A 22,485-nucleotide genomic window follows, 5' to 3' on the forward strand; every position below is an offset into this window, starting at 1 on the left:
CTTGATGGATGAATACGAACACGAGCTAGAGTTTCGATTAAGTTTCGATTTTTAAACCGACATGTTTTGAACCGGTCACGTGATGCCGTAGATTAAGTTTTGATTTTTAAATTAGTTAGAGTGTCGCATACTAGAATGTTGTAAACCAAGAGCATGACCTCCAGCAAGTTGATTCTCAGGTAAGAGTCACGGGTCCAATGGGATTATTTACGCCACTTTTGCCTTAAGCAGAGCCGTTTGCTTGTCAAATACATACATACCCAGTTTATACTCTATTTGTATACTAATTAAAAATGTTTAGAATGGTTTTGACAAACAAGAAAGTCCGAGGTTAAAAGTGTAATTATCATATAGTTTGGGTGTTTATTGACATTTAGGAAAATAAAGGGTTCAGAGTGTAAATATTATAATTTAGGATATCTATTAACATTTATGAAAGTATAAGGTTTAAAGTGTAATTATTATAACTTTTGTTATGATAACATTATGAGTTTTTGAAGATAATAAGAATATTCATAATTGTTAATGGAAAATTATACTTTAATCCAAGATCTTAAGAAAATAATTGTGGTTTCTTAGAATAACATGATCATCATAATCTTTAAAGCAAAAAAGTAAGGGTTTTATTAGCAATTTATGATGATCATGGTGAGAGTATATGAACAAGTATGAAGATTCAAAAGAAAACTTAAGAACATAAAATCAAAATAAAAAAATTCATAAGAACAAGATCAAAATCAAAGAAATATGAAGAAAAACAAAAAAAACATGTAAAACTAATGAGAATGAGAGAATAGAGATAATGAGATTTGGTGTGAAATTAATGAGAATGAGAGCCTATATTTATAGTCCAAAAGTTGAGGTTTGAATAAAATTTAGATGGTGATAAATTTGTTTAAAGATCAAGAGATAAAATAATAATAATGATAATGATAAATATAATATTAACAAAAAAATGTGTGAGCGTGTGAAAATAAAAGTGCACGACACTGATCTATATAGGATCAGGATCATGAGAGAACTTTTTTGAAATTGAGAACTATGAAAACCATTTTAGACCACAAAAACCCAAAAATAAAATTAAAAAATCATAAAATAAAAAAAATACAAAAATGGAAAAAGTAAAAAAACCAAAATTCTTATTTTATCATCCTTGTTTCATAAAAAAAATAAAAAAACTCGATTTAGCTAAATTATATACACATATGTATAATATATACATATATTTACATTTACAAGTTTTTTTTATACACATATGTATAATTTAAGATAAATGATACTGTACCTATGTGTATATTACGTAACTAAAGATTAAATAAAATTATACATATGTATATAATACGACCGTTTTTTTAATGAAACCGGAATGAAATATAATAATTTTGGTTTTTTTTTTACTTTTTTAAGATTTTTGTTATTTTTTGTTTTATGATTGTTTTAAATATTTTTATAAAGGTGTTTTTAGTGGTCCAAAATGGTTCTCAAAGTTCTCAATTTGCAAAGGGTTCTCTTAGGATCCTTACCATATATATATATATATATATATATATATATATATATATATATATATATATATATATATATATATATTTCAAATTAAATGAATTAGATAAGATAAAACTTGAGGAACAAGGTTAAGATAGAATGTTATAGAATATTACATTTTAAATTTCATGATTAATTAAAAAACTTAGGATAAAATTAATAATAACAAATTTTTTTGTTGCATGCTATAAAATATTAATCTAGGCATTCCGGTTCAACGTGTCATATTAACGATTAAGCATGTTTATGATGAAATTAGTATATGATCATATAATTACGAATACAAAGTTAATGTTATTCAATAAATACATATAATTCAACACTAATAAATGTAGACGATGAAATGAATATGAGAACATAATTAAATACGAGTACAAAAGGCTAGTGTTCATTAGCAATAAAATCCATAGATGTTACAGTTAGATGTGCACAAAAAACCCGAACCCGGAACCGGACCTGAGATAAAAACACAGAACCGGTTTTTTTAATACCCGAACCCGTACCCGACCCTACCCGTAGGGTACGAATAGGGTATGCATTTTGGTGCTAAAACCCGAACCCGAACTGGACCCGATTTGTACCCGGTAATACCTGGAAACCCGAACCAGTTCCATACCCGGAACCGGGTTTTTCCAATACCCGAAAGCGGGTATTTCAAATACCCGATGTATTCCCAAAAAATACCTTAAGAATACCTGAAAAATACTCCTAAAAAGTGCAACCTTTTAAAAAATCTATTATATACCCGAAAAAAACCCAGAAAAAACCCACAAATAGGGTTTTTTGAATACCCGAAAATAGGGTATTCAAATACCTGGTTTTAGAATACCCGGTTCTATACCCGACCCAAACCCGACGCATAGGGTATGATTTTCAGAGGCAATACCCGGACCCGAACCCGAACCGGTTTTTACCAATACTCGATTTTCCAATACTCGGTCATACCCGAACCCGGTTATTTGAAAAACCCGATTTGTGCACCTCTAGTTACAGTCTCCCCCACTTAAGGGAATTTCGTCCCGAAATTAAATAGTGGATACTGTTTCAAATTGAAAAAAATTAGGGTATTTCTGTTTCATTTGATCTTTAAGTTCCCAAGTAAACTCGGTCCTTACTTATAGTTCCACTTGACTTTCACTAGACGGCTTCGACTTCGCTTGAGTTTCTTGACATCACGATCCACCATCTCGATAGGTTCCTCAACAAAGTGAAATTTATGATCAATGCGGATATCTTCAAGGGGAATAGGATGAGTGTCATCGGCTAAGCATTTATTGAGGTTAGAAACATGGAAAGTGTCACACCCCGAAAATCTTAATTTAACACAGCGGAAGACTTAACATAAATCATTCGGGTTATGACAGATGCCGATATCAAATAACAATAGGCAATTAATAATAAAAGCATCATCTTTTATTATGGAAAATATTTTACATTATCAGAGTTTTTACACGTGTTATTGCACGGTTTACATTATTCCAACTTTTATTCAGACACAACACGCCCTCCTCTCCATGCCTTCTCGAAATCTTCACTTACCTGAAAAGCATATTAAAATATCGATCCACAAAATGTGTTAGTGAGTTTCCCTTTATATAAAAAGTAGCCCATATATATACATTGTTGGAATCGATCTGCCCAAGACACATATTAGAGTTGATGTGGCTAGTACGTTATAATCCACGTCGGGTCATACCCAATAACAAGCTAGACAAACGTCACGATATTTATTATTAGATATGATCTAGTTAATGAATATCAACACTTATAATATTTGAAAATGGTTTTCTAAATATTTGCATTTGTGTGTTAAATAAATTATATAGATAATTTATATTTTGAGAGATGTTATTTAAATTGGTTAAATAACATATTGCATGTTACTTATGATATGTTTTATAACATAAATATTATAAATAAATAATTGTAAGTAATTAAAAGGGGATTTGAAATTTGGGTGGGAAAATTTCCTCCCTCTTCTCTCTCCTCCTTTTATTTCTTCCGATACATGCAAGAGGTACCATTGGAAGATCAATTATTCTTGGGTGAATAATAATTTACACCTTCTCTCACACACACATCTCTCTCTCTCTCTTTTTTCCCTTTGAGGCCGAGAACAAGAAGAAGAAAAGGAACAAAGGTTGTTCTTGCATCAAGTGTTAGGACCCTAGCAACCAAGGTGTTTTTTGGAGCTCGTTGGGTATACAAGCTTGAGGTTTCCTCCACTGGAAGCTAGCCGTTCATATCTTTCATCCTATTTATCTTTCGGACTTGAAGGTATGATCATGCAACACCCTATGGTTGTTTTTGATAGCATGTATTTCGTATATGGATCCGGGTATTGGGTTTAACATAAATGGGTTTATGTGTAAGGTAATAACAAGATTTAAAACTTTATTTCCGCAGCGTTTTTCTATATAATGGGTTATATGGACTTTTATAATCTTGTTAAAACCCAACAATGGCATCAAAAGTCGCTTATACTGATACATGCTTCATAGATCTAAAATTTTCTGGTTTTATGGTGTGGTTCACCATATGGCCGAAAGTTTTTTTGGGTTTTTTGTTACCCCTTGTTTCCTCAAGATTATACTTTACATGCATGTGATAATCTTGAAGAATTAAGTCATATGGATGATTAATTATTTTGTTTGGACAAAACCCGAAACTTTCGGTTTTGTTCCTCTTGGCCAAAAGTTTTATGGGTAAGAGGGGAACCATTTTGGTCTTCTAAGACCTTGCATATTTGGATGTGCATTTGGATGTTCATAACCTAGCCATGACCTTTGGATGTGTGTTTGTGTTGTGATTTATTCGGTTTATTCAATTTGGTTGTAATATTCATTTATTTGGGTTTGTAATCTATTTATTCATTTATTTTGGTTTGTAATAATAAGTAGATTAGTTGTGTTTCTTTTACTAGAGAAAAAAATGTATTAGGATATAATTTTTGTAAAAGAAGAAACAACAAAGTTACGGTTTTGGTTTTGGGCCTTAATGGACTTCATAGTCCAAGATGGGATTTTAGCCCAAAGGCCAAAGCCCAAACTTGGAGGCCCAAGATAGCTAGGAGCTGAAGTTGGAGCCCATATGGAAGCCCAAATAAAGTGGAAGAGTCACAACACAAGGTGGACACTTGAAGCATATGGATGCGGGATCAAGTGGGAGTTCACCGACACATGCCTTGTGTCATTCTCGTCCCTTAGGAGAGACCTTTTGGCACACTTGTTTCGGTCAACAAGTGTTGTCATTCTAGGTGGTTATGGTTATGGACTTGCGTTTGTATTTTATGCTTGTGTGGTTGATTTATGTTTATTGTTTTATCATGTTTGGATGTTAACAATTAAAATTGACAACTAGCATAAAAGTGATTCCTTTGAAATTATTAAGTGATAAAATTAGTTTTATTAACTATTAATGATTTCATAATAAAATGGGTTTTATTAAAAGGAATTTGAAAATTGGTTTTCAAAGGTACCATACATTTGAATGCATGCAAATGGAATGTACATTAAATAGTTTTTCAATCTATAATTTTGAAAACTAAAATCCCTTTTAAAACAAGTTGAACACCATCCTTTTATACGACACTTAAGTCACTTGCAGACTTGAATCGTGAAATAGGGTTACCTAACCACTTTTAAGAATACTTGTGATCTTAAGGTGGTTTTACAATACTTGTGGGATGAGGGTCACCTAACCACTTGTATATGTAAACTCACACGTGTGTGTAAGTAGGACGACTTGATTTGAAACCATGTGAATAGGGTCACCGGCACATGGCGTTCAAAGGTGTTGATGGGATTAAACATGCCAACTAAACATATGATGTTTAACTGATCCCATAAAACTAGAAGTTTCAAAGGGTTGCAATTGTCAAACATTGACTACCTTGTTAATTTGAATAGTAGGATAAGGGTCACCTAACTACTATTTGAATGAACATTGGATTCTAGATTGTAATCATTAATTGTCTTGGAGACATTAAAGGGTATTAAAGATTAAAATTTATTGATATCGAAAATACTAAATGAACTTTGTTAAATTCTTTTATAGATGGCCGCAATCAACAATTCACAGAACGCTATTATCCCTCATGTGCATAAACTATCACTTAGATCCATTCTGGACAAGGATTGTCTAAACTTTAACAACTTTATGGAGTGGTATCGAAACTTGAGAATTGTTCTCAAGCAAGAGAAGAAGTCCTACATATTAGACGATCCTATTCCCGATGAACCCGATGTCAACAACTTGGATGCCTATGCGGATTGGTTGAAATACACCGAGGATTCGGTGCAAGTTTCTTGCCTCATGTTGGGAACAATGATTCCAGAGATCCAAAAGGATTTCGAGAATCATGGGGCGTATGACATGATCACCCAGCTTAAGGAAATGTTCCTTACTCAAGCAAGGGTGGAGCGCTTCGAAACGGTTCGAGCACTTCATGCATGTCATATGGAAGAAACCCAATCCGTGTCATCATATGTGCTTAAGATGAAAAGTCACATTGATCGGCTTGAACGGCTTAACTGTCCCGTCTCAAAAGAGTTAGCCACGGATTTGATTCTGAACGGCCTAACTAAAAGGTTTGAGACATTCGTCATGAACTACAACATGAACGGATGGGAAAAAAGCGTTGGTGAGCTTCACGCAATGCTTAAGACAGCCGAAGCCGACATGGGTAAAAAGGTTTTACCCGTTCTTGCGATCAATGAGGGTGGCTTGAAGAAGAGGCATCACCCGGAACCAAAGGCAAAGGTTGTCGTTGGTAAGGGGCAAGTCAAGAAGGGGTTCAAGGGGAAGGCAAAGGCGGAACCCAAACTCAAGAAGCTAAAGGTTAGCGCTGAGGATCCGTGCTTTGGTTGTGGGGAGATAGGTCACTGGATGAGAAATTGTCCGACCTATCTCAAAGAGTTGAAAGCTAAGAGGGATGCGGGGCAAACCTCATGTACAACTTTCATGATCCACATTGATCTTAATATTGTTTCTTCTAACACATGGGTATTGGATACCGGATGTGGAACTCATATCTGCAATTCATTGCAGGGGTTCAAAAGAAGAAATGATGTGAAGAAAGGAGATATAAGTCTCTTCATGGGCTATATGTCTCTTCATGGGCAATGGAGGAAAGGTTGACGTCCAAGCCCGAGGAGATTACGTTTTGAAGCTTCCAAATGGTTTGGAAGTTATTTTGAATAACATTTTGTATGCTCCTAGTTTGACTAGCAACATTATCTCCGTTTCTCTTTTAAGACAATTTGGTTATGATTTCAAGTTCGTAGACAATGGTTTTTATGTATTCATGAATGATGTCTTTTATTTTAAAGCAATGCCGTTTAATGGCATTTATGAATTAGTTCATGATGATACATCCATTGTTAACTCGTTGACCAAGCAAGCACCAAAAGACTCAAATTGGATTTGAGTAAAACTTTTCTTTGGCATTGTCGCCTTGGTCTTATAAACAAGGATCGCGTTCATACACTTCAAAAGAATGGTCTTTTGAAATCAAGTGATGATTCATTTGATGAATGTGAATCTTGTTTATTGGGAAAGATGACCAAGGAGCCCTTTAATGGAACTAATGAAAGGGCGAAAGACTTATTAGGTATCATACATTCGGATGTATGTGGTCCTTTTAGGACAATGACAAGGAATGGTGAAAGATACTTCATTACCTTTACCGACGATTATAGTCGATATGGGTATGTGTTCTTGTTAAGACAAAAAAATGAAGCCTTTGAAATGTTCAAAGTCTTCCAAAATGAAGTACAAAATCAACTCAACAAAACAATCAAAGTACTACGTTATGATAGAGGAGGTGAATACCTCAATGATGCGTTTCTAGAACATCTTAGGAGTTGTGGGATTGTCTCACAACTTACACCACCTGGAACACCACAATATAATGGTGTGTCTGAAAGGAGGAATCGAACTTTATTGGATATGGTTCGATCCATGATGGCTAGAAGCACATTACCTCTATCATTATGGGGTTTCGCTTTGATCTCTGCTGCCCGTATTTTAAATATGGCACCAACCAAGAAAGTGGAAAGGACACTTTGAAATATGGCATGGAAAGGTTCCATCGTTATCATATTTAAGGGTATGGGGCTGTGAGTCTTATGTTAAGAACTACACCCTAGACAAACTTGAAAGCCGATCCACTAAGTGTATCTTTGTAGGATATCCCGAAGATTCGATGGGATATTACTTCTACAATCCAAACGAGCATAAAGTGTTTATAGCTCGCAAGGCTAAGTTCTTGGAAAGAAGGTTCCTTATGGAAGGAACTAATATAGCTATGGAACTCAAGGAGGATCGAGAACCACAAGCCGATACACGTTTGGTTGACACTAGCGATCAATAAGAGGTTGTTGATAATGATCAATTTGTTGATCAACCCACACAAAACGTTCGCAAATCTGGTAGAATTAGCACCCCACCTGAAAGATATGGATTTTTCATGGATGGATGCTATGTGGTGGATTCCGACGAACCAAACACATACCGAGATGCAATGTCACAATCTGATTGTGATAAATGGCTGGAAGCCATGAACGTTGAGATGCAATCCATGCATGATAATCAAGTATGGGACTTGGTTGTACCACCTCTAAATTCCAAACTGGTTGGAAGTAAGTGGGTTTTCAAGAAGAAAACCGATATGTATGGAAACTTGGATACTTATAAAGCTAGACTTGTAGCAAAGGGTTTCACTCAAACTCAAGGGGTTGATTATGATGAAACTTTCTCGCCTGTGGCGATGTTAAAGTCTATAAGGATATTGTTTGCCATAGCCGCATATTATGACTTTGAGATATGGCAAATGGATGTCAAAACTGCGTTTCTAAATGGACACCTTGAAGAAGATGTCTATATGGTTCAGCCTGAAGGTTTTGTCGATCCACAACATCCTAATATGGTATGCAAGTTGAAGAAATCAATCTATGGATTGAAACAAGCATCTAGGAGTTGGAATCACCGTTTTGATGATGAAGTTAAGAAATTTGAATTCATCAAAAACGCTGATGAAGCTTGTGTGTATAAGAAAGCTTGTGGGAGCATCATTACCTTTTTGGTATTATATGTCGATGACATATTACTATTTGGAAATGACATTCCAACCTTGGAAGGTATAAAAGCCTGGCTTGGAAGCTGTTTTTCCATCAAGGATCTTGGTGAGGCCGCCTATATTCTGGGAATAAGGATCTATAGAGATAGATCAAGGCGGTTGATAGGTTTGAATCAAAGTGCATACATTGACAAAATCTTGAAAAGGTTCAAGATGGAAAACTCTAAGAAAGGTTTGGTACTATTCAAAAAGGAACAATGTTGAGTGTTTGTCAATGTCCAAGCTCAAAGGATGAGCAAGACAAAATGAGTGGAATCCCATATGCATCTGCTATAGGATCCATCATGTATGCCATGATTTGCACCAGACCGGATGTGTCATGCACTTTGAGCATGACAAGTCGATACCAACAAAATCCGGGAACCAGCCATTGGATGGTGGTTAAGAGCATATTGAAATACCTTAGGAGGACTAAGGATATGTTTCTAATATATGGCTCTGGTAAGGAGGAACTCGTTGTAAAGGGTTACACGGATGCGAGTTTCCAAACTGATCGAGATGATTCTCGATCACAATCGGGATATGTCTTCATTCTAAATGGTGGTGCTGTCTCTTGGAAGAATGCAAAACAAGATGTGGTAGCCTTGTCCACCACTGAATTGGAATTCATCGCCGCCTCATTGGCAGCTCAAGAAGCTGCATGGATTAGAAAGTTCGTGGCCGATCTAGGGGTAGTCCGTACCATTCAAGACCCTCTAGAAATCTTTTGTGATAACGAGGGTGCGATTTCTCAAATCAAGGAACCCCGTGCACATCAAAAGACTAGTCACATTGAGCGGAGATTCAACTACATAAGGGATGAATTTGAAAAGGGAAAGATATGTATTCGCAAAGTTCACACTTATCAAAACATTGCGGATCCACTCACGAAGCTCCTTGAAAGATATGTATTTGATCTATTTTGTATTTGGATATCTGAACAATTGTTATTTTGACTCATTCATATGATTATGGTTTATGATTATGACTTTTGAGTTATGTTCCATTTTAGCATGTTTAAATCCATGAATAATTGAATTATCCTATATGTCCGTAGTCGATCATACTTGTGGGAACAAATATGAAAGTAAGACTATTATGAACTTGGATTGGTAAATATTCATAAGGTATGAATATAGCAAGGGTTTGCTACCAAGGTTCATAGATATTTATGGGATAAATATTGGACATGACCCGCCCTCAATTTTACTGCATGGAATCCTTGTGATTTGTGATCATAAGTAAATTTGAGTAAAGACGAACATCATAGTATCCTCCGACCTGAGATACATATTGGGTCTTGATTTTCATCGACTATTATACTTTGACTTAGTTCTTCGCTATTCTGAAATATGTCAGTACATAAGGCTAAGCTCAAGTGTAGTACAAGGTGATAGTGAGAGATGTATGTAGTCAATAGGGGATTTGTCCCTCTTATTCGTTGAGAGTTAAATGTCTAAGGCCTGAAAAGTTAAATCAACAGAGAATGATCACTCTGTGTCTCTGGATTTAACATGACATTTGTGGCAAAAGGATAAATGATAGTTTCACCTAAATCATTCTTAGTATCGGCAATAGGTCTGAAAAAGTATCTAAAAATAAAAACTTTAGATATCTGTACCCTGTCGAAGTAAGGAACCATGGCATATATGTTTGGAATAGATTCCATTTTGAGAGAGTTGAATAAGCACTATCTCGTTGAAAAGTTCTATATATCTGCCCTTTCTCAACGCATTTCTTTAGACAAAGACTCCGTTTTTTCCTCTTTTCGGATGGTAAAGATTTCTCAGAACATGGAGTGTGAATCAACTTGAAGGGGATGATGTTATTGAATGGCACTTCGTCATGCGTATTAGGGATAGTAAATCGTTGTTAGGCGGTATTTGCTATTTGCATCAATCTTCTATGTATCTTGTGCAAGTGGGAGATTGTTGGAATCAATCTGCCCAAGACACATATTAGAGTTTATGTGGCTAGTACGTTATGATCCAAGTCGGGTTATACCCAATAACAAGCTAGACAAACGCCATGATATTTATTATTAGATATGATCTAGTTAATGAATATCAACACTTATAATATTTGATAATGGTTTTCTAAATATTTGCATTTGTGTGTTAAATAAATTATATGGATAATTTATATTTTGAGAGATGTTATTTAAATTGGTTAAATAACATATTGCATGTTACTTATGATATGTTTTATAACATAAATATTATAAGTAAATAATTGTAAGTAATTAAAAGGGGATTTGAAATTTGGGTGGGAAAATTTCCTCCCTCTTCTCTCTCCTTCTTTTATTTCTTTCGATACATGCAAGAGGTACCATTGGAAGATCAATTATTCTTGGGTGAATAATAATTTACACCTTCTCTCACACACACATCTCTCTCTCTCTTTTCTCCCTTTGAGGCCGAGAACAAGAAGAAGAAAAGGAACAAAGTTTGTTTTTGCATCAAGTGTTAGGACCCTAGCAACCAAGGTGTTTTTTTGGAGCTCGTTGGGTATACAAGCTTGAGGTTTCCTCCACTGGAAGCTAGCCGTTCATATCTTTCATCCTCTTTATCTTTCGGACTTGAAGGTATGATTCATGCAACACCCTATGGTTGTTTTTGATAGCATGTATTTCATATATGGATCCGGGTATTGGGTTTAACATAAATGGGTTTATGTGTAAGGTAATAACAAGATTTAAAACTTTATTTCCGCTGCGTTTTTCTATATAATGGGTTATATGGACTTTGATAATCTTGTTAAAACCCAACATACATATGAGTCGAAACCAACAACCATATAATGAACTTTCGTCAGTATATCTGATATCAATTCGTGTGTATTAGGGGTGTAAATGAGCCGAGCTGCTAGCGAGCTACTCGAGATCGGCTAATTAAAAAGCTCGTTCGAGCCAGGCTTTATCGAGCCCGAGCCCGAACTCAAGCCTAAAAATAAGTTTGTTAATAAACGAGCCCGAGCCCAAGCTTTAATTATTGAGCTCGAGCCGGCTCGCGAGCCTAAACGAGCCTGCCATGTGTATAATTTTTTTAAATATATATATTTAATAATTATTAATTAATAAATATAATGTTATGAAAAAATAAATAAATATAACTAAATAATGTATATTCTTTTATACATAAAATTATAATAGAAAAAATCTATAAAATATTATAATTATATAAAAAAATTAATTTATAAATAGTAAATGAGCCGAGCCCGAGCTGAGCTTGTAACATCCCAAAATTTCGAATAAAAACATTTAATACATATTATTTGTTTTAACGGAAAAGTTTACCCGAGTTAGTATATAATATATAATAATGCTAGTGAGATAAGTAGGCTAATTAGATGGAGATAATTATGGACCAAAAAGGAAAGATGAGCCTTAGGTACATGGGCTTAAGGGAGTATAAATACCCCTTAAACCCTAAATCTTTCCATTTCCATCCATTATACACTCTTGCCTACACCTTAAAACACACACTTAAGCCAAACAACACCACCTTAGCCGCCGACCACCATCCGATCCCAAAACCAAGCGTTTTAATATTGAATCTTCGATTATACAAGTAGGCTAACCAGTCCAAGATCACGTATCAAGCTAAACACGGTTCGGAGAGAATACTAAAGGTACGTTTTAAGCTTAAAGTTTATACTTTTATGAACGGTTAGTCTTGAAACTTAAACCTATAGTAGATCGGGGCTAAACGAACCATAAAGTTGCAAGCTTGACGATCAAATGGATCTAATGGACCTTCGGTTAGATACGGTCCATGAAGGGAACCCTAGATTTAGCTTAGAACGTTTTAAAACCGTAAAGGTTTAAACTTTATACCTAAAAGGGGGTAGATCTTGGTGATGTACCATCATGGGGTGCAAAATGGTTAAGAATGGTAGAAAAGGTTGTGAAAGATTAATGAAATGGGTACCTGTGGCTGGGTTAAGGGTGTTAAGATAAGAAATCAAGCTGAAAGCATCAAACCTGGGCGTTCTCGGTCAAACCTGGGCGTTCTCGGTCAAACCTGGGCGTTCTCGGTCAAACCTGGGCGTTCTCGGTCAAACCTGGACGTTCTCGGTCAGACCTGGGCGTTCTCGGTCAAACCTGGGCGTTCTCGGTCAGACCTGGGCGTTCTCGGTCAGACCTGGGCGTTCTCGGTCAATACGAGGGTTCTCTGCCTGGGGTTCTCGGCCATCCATTTCTGGGGTTCGGGCCTGAACCCAGCCGGGTCCAGGTGCTTTACTGGACAGTTGGGCCTGGACTAAATTAAGTCCACAAGTTGTTAAGCCCTTGTCTAAACTAAACAAACAAGCCCAACTTAGAAACATGTTGGTTAACTAAAATACCGACTTAATCAAGTAAAGGGTTAATTAACAAAAATATATATTTAACAGTTAGCCGTGCTCAATTAAAAAAAAGGGATAACAATTAACGGCGAACGCAATAGGATCCAGGTGAGTTTCTAGCCCCATTCCTTGTTATGTTTTCGGGGCTGTGTGCATACTCGACATGTTTGTTAATACACTTATCCTAAGTGATAAGTGTATGCCTTATGTGATGGTGTGAAATGTAGGAATGATTGCTTGTTGGTACGTAAACGATCTTCGGATATTGCACGTACTATTAGGTTGTAATGCTATGTATAATGTATGTATGTTATGTATTCTTATATGTATGAATGTGATAAAGCTAATAAAAGAAAGAAAGGTATGGTAGCGAAGAGGGAACCGTGCCCCAATAATACTCGAGGTATGATGTATGGTAACTGATATGGGCAAAATTATATATAAATATTATAAATATTTCCTCCACTTTTAAGCATATTTGAGCCAGATTTTTTATTGAATATTATTATTAATTGGTTCATATGTGTGGTTTTAAGTTTTTTAAGAAACAACTAGCTAAAATAGAGTATTTTTACTAAATAAGAGATCAACTAAGAATAATAATGTGAATTAAATGATTCTTGCTTTTAAATATTTAAAATAATGATTAAAAGAGGTTAATAGTAAGAAGAGATTTAAATAAAGAAGTATAAAGTTATATTAATTTTAATTGACATGGTTTATTTATTTGTTCTCCATTTGGAGTTTTAGTGCGATCATGGACTTACGAACACTTGAAAGAAATTTGTGGGCTGGGTTCATAGTTGGGTCCATGGGCTCTAAATAAAAAACGTGGAGTCAAGCAGCCGACTTACAAAACTCGTAATTATATAATTATATAAGGAATATCAATTGAGGTTTAGAAAGGAGGTGGTGTGTCTTAGGCCACAAGTCAGACATCGAACGAAAAAGAATCAAAAAGGATGACCCCTGGACAGCCGCGAAGGAAGAAGAAAATAAAGAGATAGAAGGATTTTGGTTATGAACATGTAGCGTTTTGGTTCAACACCTACTCAACCAAGCTTCATCACTATTCGGTTTGAATTTATTATTTTAATAATGAGCTTGGTTGTTGAACTTAATTATTTTTGTTTCTTTGATTTTAAGATGCTAGGCTAAACTTTATAGACTGCCTAGGCTTGTGATGAACCATTGTTTGAAGTTTGATTTTATTTGGGATTTGCTTTTCGTTATGGTTTTATGATTCAGTAAATTGTTTGGTTTATTTGATTGATGCGTATGTGTACTTGGTTTTGGTTGTTCTAGTTTTATTATTCCACAAAATTCTTGGTGATTGTTTCATATGATAGGATTTTGTTAGGTCATCTACTGTGTGTTTTTGACTAGTTTATGATTGAATTCGAATAAGATCATAGGAATAATATTATTAGTCAAACGAATAAAAGTGCGCTGCTAACCTAGAAAGCTGTAAGGTGATAGGTTATTGCTAGATCTTTGTTGATTGAGATTGCTAGATTTAGTTCTTCGTAAGGAGTCCGTCTAGGTTTGATTAATTAATATTGTCTAGCAAGTCAATTAAGTTTGTCAAATTACCTTTGATTTTCGCGCTGTGAGGTAGGATTTCACCATAAAGGTACTCTATCATAATTAATTAGATAATTGTAAGGAAGTCTAATACTAAAACTGGTGTTTTTAAAGAACTTAAAAGCAATCCGTAGGTGTCTTCTTGACAAGGGTCGAGGGTCCTGTTCGGGTTTTCTTTTAAGTGACTATTTTATGATCTCAGTTCCATAACAAGCATTTTTCGATTAATTGATAACTGAAACTTTGGGGATTCTAGCCTAGGTGGTTTTTCATCGTCATCTTATTTAAATCAATTAAAATTGTCTCTTGTTTATTTTACCTATTTTTTTAATTAGTTTTATAATATAGTTTTAAAACCCCCTTTTAATAATAATAAGTAGTCGTGTCAGTTAGTCGAGTCTAATTAGTTAATTTATGTAATCTAAAGAGTCTGTGGGTTCGATATCCGGACTTACTTAGCTGTACTAGAGTCGACAGGTTCACTTGCCGGTTAGTAGTTTTAGTTAAGTTAAGAGTCTAGAATTAATTATTACTTAGTGTCTATATTAGCTTATTTTTAGTTAATAATAATTAGACTACTTTTAGCACATCATATTTTTGGCGCCGTTGCCGGGGACTCTTGGCGATTGCGTTATTAGCGTTACTTGGACTTATTTGCTACATACGTGCTATTTGTTTTATTTTCGTTTGAGTTGCAGGAGTCTAAGTAGTTTTTTTTGCTTTTTCTTTTTTTTTATAGTTTGTTTTGAGTCGTAGGAGTTAGGTTAATATAGTTTAGTTTAATTTCTTTTAATTAGTATAGTTTTCTTTAATATATATATTTTTTATTTTACTACCATTTGGTGCTCGTGATCCTTTTCTGTTTGAGTTTATCTTTGCAGTGATCTTCATGGATTGTTACCACGGGGCCAGAGTTGAAGAAAATCTTCATAAAGATCAAAGAGGTTTAAGTATATGGGAGTCAGAAATACATGCAATTATGAACCACCTAGATAAAAACAGCTATCAGCCTAAATTCTGCGTTGTGTATGATAGGATGAGGAATATTATTGGTTGTAAAGACTCATATGGCGCAATGATGGATCACATACCACATCCAGAAGAGATATTATACCATGTTATTACGTGTCACCCATAGCATTAACCCAAAAGCACCACTTTCATATATAATGGATGATTTTCGGCGAGGCTTAAAGTATCAAATACAATTTTAAGAGCCGACGATCAAGTTTGAGTATGTTGGGTTGCAGGATAAGGCAGAGGATCATATTCCCTCTTGGGAAGAGGAGTTTAGGGATGAATTTGGTGAAGATTTGGTGGGTTCATCCGATGTGGATGAGAGTGATTTTAACCCCGAAAGAGATCTTGAGAAGCTTGAAGTTTTGTTATTCAGGGAGCCAGTTAAGAAACAAAATGTCAAAGAGGAATTACAAGAGATATCTGAAGAATTGAAGAATAAAGAACTGCATCTGATTGTGAAAGATCATCCACGTCTACACGGTAAAGCGGATATGTTTTTAGAAATTGTTGTTCGTGGATCGCCACGTAAATCAAGAGCTCCAAGAAGGAAGATATTTGGGCTCAGGAATCAAAGTGTGCCGAATTGGTCATATTTTCAGAATTTTAATAATGGGTGGATCGAGCTGAATGCGTATTTTTGGGCCTACATGTGTGTTGAAATTAGTTTCTTCCCAACTGATTTTAAAAGGAGAGTGTTGAGGAGCACCGATGGGAAGATGATCAAGGAGAAGCCTCCTGATTGAGGTTTCGGGACTAAGTCTGGCTGAAGACTTTTTGTAAACTTAGCGCTTCCCGGGAGGCAACCCGGTACTATCTTTTTCTTCTATTTTATTTTTACCTCTTTGCTATGCCGGGTGTGTTTTCTCTTACTTGCAAGTTGTTCCGGGGTTGCTTATGAGATAGTTGATGAGCTATGGTTTTAAACAAGTGTGGGGATGCCACTTGCTTTAGGATTGCTGCTTTTGTTCGTGAAAGATGGCGTATTTGAAGATAGTTTGCTGATCGCATTAGAGTTGGAATGCGCAGAACACGACTCACGAGGCATATCATCTATTTACCAGGGGAGTCTATTCCAATTCATCAGTTTACTTTTATTTTTGCATAATTTTATTCATAATTTCCTTTTTCTCACATTGAGGATAATGTGAAAATTAAGTGTGGGGATGAGAAATTGATATTTTCGGCAAAAATAAAAAAGAATTGAAAAAAAAATAAGTAAAAAAAAAACTCTTAAAAAAAATTTTGAAATGTCCCTAGAGTTTGATGAAATTTTTTTTGCAATAAAATGGAAGATGATAGAAAAATCGAAGATTGGTCTTTCAAACTACTAATAATATGAGATAATATAAAAGAAAACGCACTTAACTTGGGATGTGTCGGTAGGCTCAGCCTTGAGAATGAAATGGCAAATTAGATAAAATGGGTCGGAAATCTCTTGTGGGTAAAGCCTTTTGTCCGTGGAAGATAAGTAATGAAAGGTCCGGCCATACTCAAGCCTCAATTCTTGGTATGAAAAGTGGAAATATTATAAAGTTTGAAAAGTTTAAAAAAATTTGAATACGTTATCATATGATGCTTGGGTAGGTTTAACGTTAGAGTATGCCGTGTAGCCTGTGATATAAATCTTAAACTGCTAGTTTTAGTGTTTTACACATCATTGGCGTATGGTTTTATAACCTTAAATCTTGTATTGATGGGATGCCCCGGGTCCGAAGACAATGGGTCTGTATGCCGATTATTCATCTGGGGATTCACAATTCCAAATGGGGTTGTGATTATTTAAAATTAAGCTAAAAAGAGCAAACCCGCAGTTTTCTGCCACATAAGTCTTTAAACATGATCACAAAATGTACAAAAGTACAAATACATTACAGACTTGATCATCCACGCTGTTAGCCATGTGGGGTCCCCTAGCTTGCGTCTCATTACCATTAAGAAACGGACCACAAGGGACACGCCACATGTAAGCCCTACAGATGAAATTTTGCATGCTCACCTATGGTAATGGTTCGGTGTATTGCTTGATAATGGGGGTATGTCATGTTGTGGGGAACACTAGCTATTAATTAATTGTACCTTAATCGTATCTAATGGCTGCTTGGTAGACTTTGATGCTTAAGCTTAGGTGGATAAACAATACCCTTGATCGTCTTAACTATTCATGAAAAAAAAATGAGAGCAACATAAGTTTTAAATCTGCTAATTTTGAGGTTTAAGTCAAGTTAGGGTGGTCTGGTCTGGTAAAAGCTGAAAAGAAGCGGTTCTTAATTGTGTAAACCACTGAGTAATATTATTGTCGGATCTTATTTGTCCCGGTAAAGATTTAGGCATGGGTTTAAGTGGACAACAATATCGGCAATCACAGTTTTGCGTTTATCTGAGCTTAAAGATAACCTATATGTTTTTAAGACCATATTTTCCGATTATGATTCCATTGCAAAATATATTTTCGAGGATGAAAAAGATTTAAGTGTGGGAATATTCGATATGGGCAAAATTATATATAAATATTATAAATATTTCATCCACTTTTAAGCATATTTGAGCAAGATTTTTTATTGAATATTATTATTAATTGGTTCATATGTATGGTTTTAAGTTTTTTAAGAAACAACAAGCTAAAATAGAGTATTTTTACTAAATAAGAGATCAACTAAGAATAATAATGTGAATTCACGTTCACATAAACTAAATGATTCTTGCTTTTAAATATTTAAAATAATGATTAATAGAAGTTAATAGTAAGAAGAGATTTAAATAAAGAAGCATAAAGTTATATTAATTTGAATTAAAATGGTTTATTTATTTGTTCTCTGTTTAGAGTTTTAGTGGGAACATGGACTTACGAACACTTAAAAGAAATTCGTGGGCTGGGTTCATAGTTGGGTCCATGGGCTCTAAATAAAAAATGTGGAGTCAAGCAGCCGACTAACAAAACTCGTAATTATATAACTATATAAGGAATATCAATTGAGGTTTAGAAAGGAGGTGGTGTGTCTTAGGCCACAAGTCAGACATCGAACGAAAAAGAATCAAAAAGGAAGATCCCGGGACAGCCGCGAAGGAAGAAGAAAATAAAGAGAAAGAAGAATTTTGGTTCTGAACATATAGCGTTTTGGTTCAACACCTACTTAACCAAGCTTCATCACTATTCGGTTTGAATTTATTATTTTAATAATGAGCTTGGTTGTTGAACTTAATTATTTTTGTTTCTTTGATTTTAAGATGCTAGGCTAAACTTTATAGACTGCCTAGGCTTGTGATGAACCATTGTTTGAAGTTTGATTTTATTTGGGATTTGCTTTTCGTTATGATTTTATGATTCAGTAAATTGTTTGGTTTATTTGATTGATGCGTATGTGTACTTGGTTTTGGTTGTTCTAGTTTTATTATTCCACAAAATTCTTGGTGATTGTTTCATATGATAGGATTTTGTTAGGTCATCTACTGTGTGTTTTTAACTAGTTTATGATTGAATTCGAATAAGATCATAGGAATAATATTATTAGTCAAACGAATAAAAGTGCGCTGCTAACCTAGAAAGCTGTAAGGTGATAGGTTATTGCTAGATCTTTGTTGATTGAGATTGCTAGATTTAGTTCTTCGTAAGGAGTCCGTCTAGGTTTGATTAATTAATATTGTCTAGCAAGTCAATTAAGTTTGTCAAATTACCTTTGATTTTCGCGCTGTGAGGTAGGATTTCACCATAAAGGTACTCTATCATAATTAATTAGATAATTGTAAGGAAGTCTAATACTAAAACTGGTGTTTTTAAAGAACTTAAAAGCAATCCGTAGGTGTCTTCTTGACAAGGGTCGAGGGTCCTGTTCGGGTTTTCTTTTAAGTGACTATTTTATGATCTCAGTTCCATAACAAGCATTTTTCGATTAATTGATAACTGAAACTTTGGGGATTCTAGCCTAGGTGGTTTTTCATCGTCATCTTATTTAAATCAATTAAAATTGTCTCTTGTTTATTTTACCTATTTTTTTTAATTAGTTTTATAATATAGTTTTAAAACCCCCTTTTAATAATAATAAGTAGTCGTGTCAGTTAGTCGAGTCTAATTAGTTAATTTATGTAATCTAACGAGTCTGTGGGTTCGATATCCGGACTTACTTAGCTGTACTAGAGTCGACAGGTTCATTTGCCGGTTAGTAGTTTTAGTTAAGTTAAGAGTCTAGAATTAATTATTACTTAGTGTCTATATTAGCTTATTTTTAGTTAATAATAATTAGACTACTTTTAGCACATCATGTTTTTAGCGCCGTTGCCGGGGACTCTTGGCGATTGCGTTATTAGCGTTACTTGGACTTATTTGCTACATACGTGCTATTTGTTTTATTTTCGTTTGAGTTGCAGGAGTCTAAGTAGTTTTTTTTGTTTTTGCTTTTTTTTATAGTTTGTTTTGAGTCGTAGGAGTTAGGTTAATATAGTTTAGTTTAATTTCTTTTAATTAGTATAGTTTTCTTTAATATATATTTTTTTTATTTTACTACTATTTGGTGCTCGTGATCCTTTTCTGTTTGAGTTTATCTTTGCAGTGATCTTCATGGATTGTTACCACGGGGCCAGAGTTGAAGAAAATCTTCATAAAGATCAAAGAGGTTTAAGTATATGGGAGTCAGAAATACATGCAATTATGAACCACCTAGATAAAAACAGCTATCAGCCTAAATTCTGCGTTGTGTATGATAGGATGAGGAATATTATTGGTTGTAAAGACTCATATGGCGCAATGATGGATCACATACCACATCCAGAAGAGATATTATACCATGTTATTACGTGTCACCCATAGCATTAACCCAAAAGCACCACTTTCATATATAATGGATGATTTTCGGCGAGGCTTAAAGTATCAAATACAATTTTATGAGCCGACGATCAAGTTTGAGTATGTTGGGTTGCAGGATAAGGCAGAGGATCATATTCCCTCTTGGGAAGAGGAGTTTAGGGATGAATTTGGTGAAGATTTGGTGGGTTCATCCGATGTGGATGAGAGTGATTTTAACCCCGAAAGAGATCTTGAGGAGCTTGAAGTTTTGTTATTCGGGGAGCCAGTTAAGAAACAAAATGTCAAAGAGGAATTACAAGAGATATCCGAAGAATTGAATAATAAAGAACTGCATCTGATTGTGAAAGATCATCCACGTCTACACGGTAAAGCGGATATGTTTTTAGAAATAGTTGTTCGTGGATCGCCACGTAAATCAAGAGCAAGAAGGATGATATCTGGGCTCAGGAATCAAAGTGTGTCGAATTGGTCGTATTTTCAGAATTTTAATAATGGGTGGATCGAGCCGAATGTATATTTTTGGGCCTACATGAGTTTGGAAATTAGTTTCTTCCCAACTAATTCTAAGAGGAGGGTGTTGAGGAGCACCAATGGAAAGAGGATCAAGGAGAAGCCTCCTGATTGGGGTTTCGGGACTAAGTCTGGCTGAAGACTTTTTGTAAACTTAGCGCTACCCGGGAGGCAACCCGGTACTATGTCTTTCTTCTACTTTTATTTCTGTTTTGTTTTTACTTCTTTGCTCTGCCGGGTGTTTCTTCTCTTACTTGCAGGTTGTTCCAGGGTTGCTTATGAGATAGTTGATGAGCTATGGTTTTAAACAAGTGTGGGGATGCCATTTGCTTCAGGATTGTTGCTTTTGTTTGTGAAAGATGACGTTATTTGAAGATAGTTTGCTGATCGTGTTTGAATTGGAGGGCAAGGAACACGACTCACGAGGCATATCGTCAATTTACCAGGGTAGTCTGTTCCAATTCATTAGTCTATTTTTTTTATTTTTGCATTAATTTGTTTGTAATTTCCTTTTTCTCACATTGAAGACAAACAAACTTAAGCAAACGCATGCATAGAACGAAAATCAAGAAACCTGTTACTTTGTCATAAACCATAACAAAAACAAAATCCAAACCAAAATCCAAAATCAACAAAAGTTCATCATAAGCCTAGGCGGTGTAAGGGTTTAGCCAACAACCATACTCAATAACAAAAGAAAATAACTTGGTTCAGATAATGAGTTTATAAAGATAATAATAAATTCAAACCAATAATAATAATGCTTGGTTGAGTAGGTGTTAAACCTAGACGCTCTCTGCTCGAACCAAGGTGCTCAATTCTCTTTCCTTCTTGTCCTTGCGTCGTAGGAGTCTAAGTAGTTTTTCTTTTTCTTTTTGTTTTATTTATATAGTTTGTTTTGAGTTGTAGGTGTTAGGTTAATATAGTTTAGTTTAATTTCTTTTAATTAGTTTAGTTTTTTTTAATATATATTTTTTTATTTTACTACTATTTGGTACTCGTGATCCTTTTCTATTTACTACTATTAGACACAGTTTGTAAGTTAAACGAGCCGAGCTCGAGCCTAGTCGAGCTCGGGCTCGGCTAGGCTAGGCTCGTTTGCACCCCTAGTGTGTATTCGTCACTACACCCCGAATTATATCCACAATATCTCGTGTATAATGGCTTACCACCATTATAACACCAACCGTGTGTATTGATCTACCGTCAATACATCACTTAAAATAATAGGCATTTCATTTCTTAAACAAATTGTGCTGTTGTAAACTAGCTAAGAATACAACATTACGTATGACTATCATAGTTGATAACTCGAAACATGCCATACTCAAAATACACCCACTTTTAACCCAACGCGATTGGAAGTGGTGGGGCGTCACCCCGATAGATCTACCCATATTTCTGTACCCTTACTAATTTGGTTAACAGTTATTTAGCCAACTAGACTCATCCAGCATTAGACACAGTTTGTAAAATAAAATGCCTTTACAATAACAATGAAATCCATATGAAATGAAGAATATGCTTTTCCCCAAAACACAATTAAATATCGATTAAAAACAGTTCT

Source organism: Bidens hawaiensis, unplaced genomic scaffold, assembly GCF_021521415.1.
Source record: "Bidens hawaiensis isolate Kalapana, Puna unplaced genomic scaffold, B.hawaiensis_p1.1 tig00019318_1, whole genome shotgun sequence".
NCBI lineage: Eukaryota > Viridiplantae > Streptophyta > Magnoliopsida > Asterales > Asteraceae > Bidens > Bidens hawaiensis.